The 7,639-nt window shown below is 37.7% G+C and overlaps 1 protein-coding gene across 1 annotated transcript in view; it reads right to left on the bottom strand.

Moving 5' to 3' along the window:
* The window catches only part of unc93a (unc-93 homolog A), a 15,987-nt gene extending 14,169 nt beyond the window's left edge, over window positions 1–1,818 (bottom strand). Inside the window, exon 1 of the mRNA XM_046059858.1 lies at window positions 1,755–1,818. The gene's annotated coding sequence lies outside the window, so the exon portion shown is untranslated. The remainder of the gene's footprint in view (window positions 1–1,754) is intronic.
* Between the last annotated feature and the right edge of the window lie 5,821 nt (window positions 1,819–7,639).

Here is a 7,639-nt window from a genome sequence, read left to right on the forward strand (position 1 = left end):
TATTTAATGAAGATGCCAGTTGGGGACCTGTGAGGCGTCTGTTTCTCAAACTAGAGACTCTAATGTACTTATCTTCTTGCTCAGTTGTGCAACGTGGCCTCCCACTTCTTTTTCTACTCTGGTTAGAGCCTGTTTGTGCTGTCCTCTGAAGGGAGTAGTACACACCGTTGTAGGAAATCTTCAATTTCTTAGCAATGTCTCGCATGGAATAGCCTTCATTTCTAAGAACAAGAATAGACTGTCGAGTTTCAGATGAAAGTTCTGTTTTTCTGGCCATTTTGAGCGTTTAATTGACCCCACAAATGTGAGGCTCCAGAAACTCAATCTGCTCAAAGGAAGGTCAGTTTTGTAGCTTCTGTAACGACCTAAACTGTTTTCAGATGTGTGAACATGATTGCACAAGGGTTTTCTAATCATCAATTAGCCTTCTGAGCCAATGAGCAAACACATTGTACCATTAGAACACTGGAGTGATAGTTGCTGGAAATGGGCCTCTATACACCTATGTAGATATTGCACCAAAAACCAGACATTTGCAGCTAGAATAGTCATTTACCACATTAGCAATGTATAGAGTGTATTTCTTCAAAGTTAAGACTAGTTTAAAGTTATCTTCATTGAAAAGTACAGTGCTTTTCCTTCAAAAATAAGGACATTTCAATGTGACCCCAAACTTTTGAACGGTAGTGTATGTCTAAGCTGTTTTAAGCAAGTTTGTGAGTTTGCACTTGGCAAAAGGAGAAAGTGTGCACATGCTGGATCTGATGAGTTTAATCTGTCTCATTAGTTCCACTGGATTTTGTTTTTGTTTTGTTTTTTGAGATTTCTGATCAGATTTGTGTTTGTAAATTCCTCTAGTATAGAAACATCAGACTGTTTATGGGAACACTTGGCAATCTAAGTAGACTATGTTACAAAAACCACACAGTGTATACGTCACATTACATTGGTTCTCATAATGGTTCAGTCAGTTCACATAAATATGCATTAGTAATAATTAGTAATTAAGGTGTCTGAATCAAAGTCATAGGTCTGAAGGTGTGTTCCTAATCCAAATGTATCTTTTACTCTGCCTACATTTTATTAAGGTATTTATTTGACCACCAGAGGGAGTCAGAGTCCATGAATAAAACTTAAAAACTTGATGAGCTCCAGTGATAGTAACACATTTCACCAATCAAGTGAAAATGTTTTCTGTGGAAATGCAAATTGACATTATATGATACAAGACTTCATGCATGAATAATAATAATTCAATAATATACTGTAATCTATATAACAATGTTACACAAGTACATTTTCTGCTAATACCTCTTAACGTTTTCTTAAGTTTAAATGGAAAACTTTGATTGCATGACTTTTACTTGTAACAGAGTTTTCTTACATAGTTGTGTTGTATTTGAGAAAAGGGTGCGAAGACTTCTCCTACCACTAGTAAGAGTACAATGATGTAAATAACAGGAGCGAGATGACAACTTAAAAACATATGTTTACATAAAACATATAAGTTTTTCAGATAACAGAGCAGGTGTTCTCTTTTAAATAAGTGTTGAAACTCTGCAGCTTTCCCAACGTCTTCCTGCAAGAATCCCTATCAATATTCTTTATTAAGAAATATTATGCCATAAGTATGTTCCAGAGCACAAACATGCCCACACACACACCCACAGTAGGGGATTTGGTCTGCCTGTCTTACATAAAGAGTAATATCTCACAAAGTCTCAAATTCAGCTGTACACACACACTCTTCTCACCTCACCAGGAGACTTTTCCAGCTTACCCTCCAATCCTCAGGTTCCTTTTATAAATCCGCTCAAGAAACAGCCATGCTGCATTTAAAGATTTATTTCTATTTCTTACCATCTACCTTTCGTCACAGCGCTCTGCAACTCCTCGCTGCTCACGCCCTAAAATGTTTCTCTACTTTTCTTCCACACTCCACTGTGTTTTTCCTCTATATTTTTCATGTTGTGTCATGCTGCAGGAGGAACTCCTTTCTTCTGCTTGCTGACAAACCTGCCACACAATAAACGTATTTCCAGTTTGGTGGTTTCTCTGTTAACAAGCCAAGGTGACAACAACAAGGGAAGACACAGCGTTTGTCCAGTGACACAGGGGCCTACTCAACATTTTACCAAAGATATGTCCAACAGCAGAGAGGTGATGTCCAATGTCCTATGTAGACGTAAACCACATTGAACTGAGTTGATTTTGTAACCTCAGACACCCTTTTGACCTCTTATTCTCTCCTTAAAATGTCTCTTTAAGTAGCTTTAACCTAGCTTTAGCTTAGCAAAAACACTAGAAAAACCTACAAATGTCTAGCATGGCTCTGTCCAAAGATTAAAGGTTAGCACTTTTAAAGATCATGAATTAACATGCTAAATTTTGTTTGCTTAATCATTAAAAACAATTTAAGTGTAATAATGACAAATTGTGGTTTTATGGTGGGATTATGTGCCGTTCTGTGTCTTGGCTGGGCACAGTGACTTCTTGATCTTGAAGCTAACACTTTTCCGTAAAGTGCTGTTATATTTCAGAAGGGACAAGTCTACTAAAGTTTTGAGATATCAGAAACCTCTCGGTTACAGCCTCCCAGTAAAACCACAAACTGACATTTTTTTTGTACAGATTAAACTAACAAGAAATAACTTATTAATTGTTGACCTTTAAAGATGCTGGTAAGGGGCTTTTGTTGCCTTCAAAGTGAGCCAGACTACCTGTTTTTCCCCTGTTTATAGTCTTTGTGGCAAGTTAAGCCGTCCAAAATAATTTCATTATTCTGCATTCATGTCATCTGACATTACTGTAATTATCAGCGTTAACATCAACATCCTAGCTGTAATTAAAACAAAGAGAAGTAGATGTTTCCACAAATTCCAACATATATTAGTGCCAGAAAAAGCAAACCAACATGGATGCCTCACATCAGCCTAAGTCCATTATTCAAAGTAGTTAAACCCAGATTTAAAGGATACAGTGACATGTTGTCATTGCACACCATCCACAGACAACTGTCTTGAGCGGCATGAATACTTCAGCTGCACCACGCCTTTTTATTTAAAAAAACATTCTCCAAACCAAAGCCGAGATTAGTCAGATAATATCACTTTACTTGACATAGACTTAACTGAAACATCAGTATAAGCAGTATTATAAGGGCATTATATTATTAATGATGTGTCACTATTAAAACATTGATCTACTTTTTTGTAAAAGTGATTTTATGCATCCTTTTATATTTTATCTATTGTATAACATTCTGTTTTTATGTGAAGTGTATGAATTGTGCTACATAAATAAATTTGCCTGGCCTTGCCTTACTAAGTAAACACAGTTCAAATAGTTGCCGTATATCTGACTCTCTAAGTATTTAACATTCCCTAAAAAATACTAACACAACAACACACAGCTGACTGACGCTGAATACAGTCACACAGGCAAGCAGGCATCTGATTGGTTGGTTGGATTTTAACTACAGTTTACTAATGCTTTATTGGCTAAATAAATGGACCTATGGGAGTAAGAGGTAACCACTCTCTGCACACACACACACACACACAAACACACTGCCAGGCCCTGAGGTAGAGAATTACAGGTATTAGAGTGGCAGACAGACAGGTATGTCTACTCTGCTTCACATATGAGCTGAAAGCTCCCTGAGCACACCGGCTTAGGGCACTTTAATAATATACCTCTTTTTGTGTGTGTGTGTGTGTGTGTGTGTGTGTGTTTGTGGTTCATGTTTTTATATCCGGGTGGGGACTTTTACCTGAATCCACACTAAGCAATGGGGACTTGTGTCACCGTCAGGACAAACATTTAACAACAAGGGTTCAGGTTAGAATTAGGTTCGAGTTAAGGTAAAGGTTACGCATGTAGTTGTGATGGTTCAGGTGAGGGTAAGTTGCTAGGGAATGCATTATGTCAGTGAGATGTCATCACAGGGATAGAGGAACAATTGTGTGTGTGTGTGTGTGTGTGTGTGTGTGTGTGAGAGAGAGAGAGAGAGATAGAGAGGGACAGACAGTAAGCCACAGAAGGTCCCAGTTAACAACATGTTGTTCTAATATTTGGAAATCATACAGAACATGATATATCATATGTAAATGAAACCGTGACTTTGATGTGTTCTAATTCAAAAACTGCACAAAAATTCAAATATACTGTTTTCGCTGCTTTTAAAAGGTGGATTTACTCACCATTACTTTTTGACAGCAATGTTCTGATGGATTGCTTCGCTTTGGTGTTAATACAGAAAACAGGCTGGTAAATAAAAGTTAAGAGATTATATTTTTGTACAATACATGTCATGCTTGAATTAAATGCTTTGGCAGTGTTTTTGTGGATTTTTTTTTGTTTGGTCAGTCAAGTCACCATTTCACCACACTGAAATATCTCAATTATTAGATGGATTCTGCAGAAATTCTTTACAGACATTTGTGGTCCCCACTCCCAGAGGTTGAATCCCAGTGATTTTAGTGATCACTTGACTTTTCCTCTTGTGTCAATGTTGTTGTTTTTTGTTTTTTGTGAAATGTATCAACAGCTATTGAATGGATTGTTATGAAATTTAGTTTAGACCTTCAACGTTCCCCTCAGGAAGAATTCAAATAACTTTGTTATTATGCACGTGTTAGCATGCTGATGTAAGCACTGTTTCTGAGGACAGAGCTGCTGACATGGCGTTAGACTCTTAGTTTCGTTTATAAAGACATGGTTTTCTTCAAGATAGTAAGTAAAGCACTTTTAATACCATAGTTACACAGTTACAAAAACATTTTAATAAATATTCAAATCAAATAAAAGCAAAAATGGTTAAAGAATAGGAACAAGTTGGGGGGACCAACTATCAATAAAATGCATTGAGAATAAATAGACCTTTAGATTAGGTCCTGATGTAACTCAAAACCTTTTCTTTCTTATCTTAAAAGTGCTCATGATGTGGCATTTCTGCTATGCACAACATATCACCTGTCAATAAAACCTTGTTTATTGTGTCTTACTTTTTCCACAACTTTTGTTGTTTAAGTGTCTTTCTGCAGGTGGTGCTCTGTTCTCAGTTTGTTGAGAGCCCTCTGCTCATGACAAAAGATGTATATAGTATGTTGAATCTCCACTGTGCTGCAACTCGCGGATAAAGGTGATCGATTCATAAAAATGATGCCGGTTATGACTTAACAGTGTGATATGAAAATTGAAGAATAACAAGAAGATTTTTGCGGTTTTCTGTTTCTTTTGATTGTCTCTGGTAAAGTGGAACTAATGCCTCATGTAGCCCAGTGAGAGCTGTGAGGGGAGAATTCGTTACTCCAGATTGAGCAGGGCCGCACTCTTTAATCCCAGACCTCTACCTGTTTGACTGCTACAGAGTCATGGGAAAAAACTCTCTCGCACGCACTCACTTTGTTTCTCTCTCACACACACACACACACACACACACACACACACACACTTTCTTCTTACTACAAACTCTCTGTTCTCACCCAATCCTCCAGTTCTCTCGCCCCAAATCCCTCCTGGAATCTCAGACCTGTGTGTGAACCAGACTGCGGTCTGACTAATATGAGTTTTTAAAGACTGAGACCGATACTGATCCTGTTGGATTGAAGATGCCGACAAAATACAGATCTTTAAATCTGACTACTTTCATGACAGATAAGTTGTTCCTATCTGAATTCACTTCTCATTAGTGCAGAAAGGCATCTGGAACAAAGATTGTGGACACCTACAAACAACAAATAGAAGACATATTTCTTCAATCTGCAATCTGATAAACATCTCTTATTAGAATCAGCTGAGGGTAAAAGCTTCCCTCAGACAACCAAAGAAGAGTATTTATTATAAGTATTTAATCAATCAAACTGCATTATATGAATCATATCAGGGGTGGAGCACAAACTCAAAACCACATCTTAGCTTTAATAAACCCAATATAAATTCCTCTAAGCCATAAATAAAAAAGAGATCCAGCTGACCAGACAGACAGTAATTAATTATTTGCTTATCAGATGGTGGAGTCATTGGGTGTAGAATACCATGGTCAAATATAATTTTCTGATTTATTTTTTCTTAGATGCCAAGTGAAGTTTGACACAACAACATAGCTGTTTATTCGGAACATGCTTGGACAGTGATGGTATATAAAATTACTATAGTTTTCCACATATTCTATACTCTATAATTTGTATAAACCATTATAATCATGTCTGGTAAACATTCATACATGTACTGCTTTTCTCTATTTCACTATTCCACATTGTTGCCACCATAACAAATAGGTATTTGCTCGGTTTCTTGTAATTATTGTCTATGTTAAACTTTTGTTAAAATGTACACTGTGGTCAGAAGGAATGTGCTTTTTATTTGCTTTTTTTTGTATTCTGGCTTTGGAAATGTGCTACATGACTGGGTGTGTCTAACAAATGCTGCCAGCATGTTTTGCAGTCTGTATTAGCTTATCGTGTTCAAAAGTGCATTCTTTGCAAAGGCAAGAATAATCAGAGACCTGAGGCGAAGGCAAAGGTGAAAGGTTAGAGTTTAGGGAGGAGGTGGTAAAGGGAAACCAGCAGAGGAACAGATGGTTCAGAAGTCACTAATTTCCTTCCTTCTGCAACAATGCACCACAGAGTAGTAAAACGCTAAATAAGAGTAAAGTCAGCAGTGATTACAATCACAGAAACAACACTTTTATTTACTTTGTGGACTAAAGAAATAGATTGTTGATAACATTTGACATAATCTGGTTTGTTCAGACATTATCTCAAAGTAATATTAGGAGATGTGAAATCAGAGGGTTCGTGACCTGATGTAGCTCCTGTAAGAAAAGTTATCAGTTAAATGTTTTTCAGGCTGTAAGAACAACAGCAAACAAACATGATAATCCTTTTGGTCCCCTGTTGGATTTAAGGTCAAAATGTGCTCCCTTATTCATTCCAAAAGTTGTGCGGCGGTGTGGGAGTGTCACGACATGGACTATTTGTGTGATGGGTGTGCTGATTGTAGCACAAGTAGAAATACTAACCATGAATCCCAAATTGAAGAGCAACATAACGCCAATCGACTGCATGTGAATTAACATCTTTGTACTCCCTCATGGCAGGGCTGTACAGTTCTGGAAAGGTCTCTCTTCCATCTTCACAGTTGCTCGGTAAACAGCAGGTTGCTACGATGCCACATGGTAAACAAGGTTCTTCTTCCAGCGGCTGTCTTCTGACACTGCATCGTGATGCTGGGTTGCATTTCTCCAAAAGTTGATTCTGTTTCAACTTTCCTCAAGGTGGCATCCCCTGTGATCCCCACTGCCGCAATGCACTATCCACATTAAAATTAATTGGATGACTGACATTCTTGCTGCAATGTCTGATTCAGTGTGAATACAGCCTTAGGCTCATCTTAACTCAGCTCTGTGCCCGGTCAGTTTGGTCTTCCAGTCCATCTCAACGTCATCTTCTGGATGCAATCACCTCCATTTGCAGCACATGGCCCAGACATCTGCTTTATTTCAAGATCATTTTCTTGCTTTTAGGTTTTCTGTATAATTCCAGGGTTGTGATGCTGTTCAGCCAGAAGATGCCACATAACCTTCTCAGGCATCTATTGTGGAACGCCTAAATCCTTTTAATGCCAGCTTTGGTTT

Source organism: Micropterus dolomieu, linkage group LG10, assembly GCF_021292245.1.
Source record: "Micropterus dolomieu isolate WLL.071019.BEF.003 ecotype Adirondacks linkage group LG10, ASM2129224v1, whole genome shotgun sequence".
Lineage (NCBI taxonomy): Eukaryota > Metazoa > Chordata > Actinopteri > Centrarchiformes > Centrarchidae > Micropterus > Micropterus dolomieu.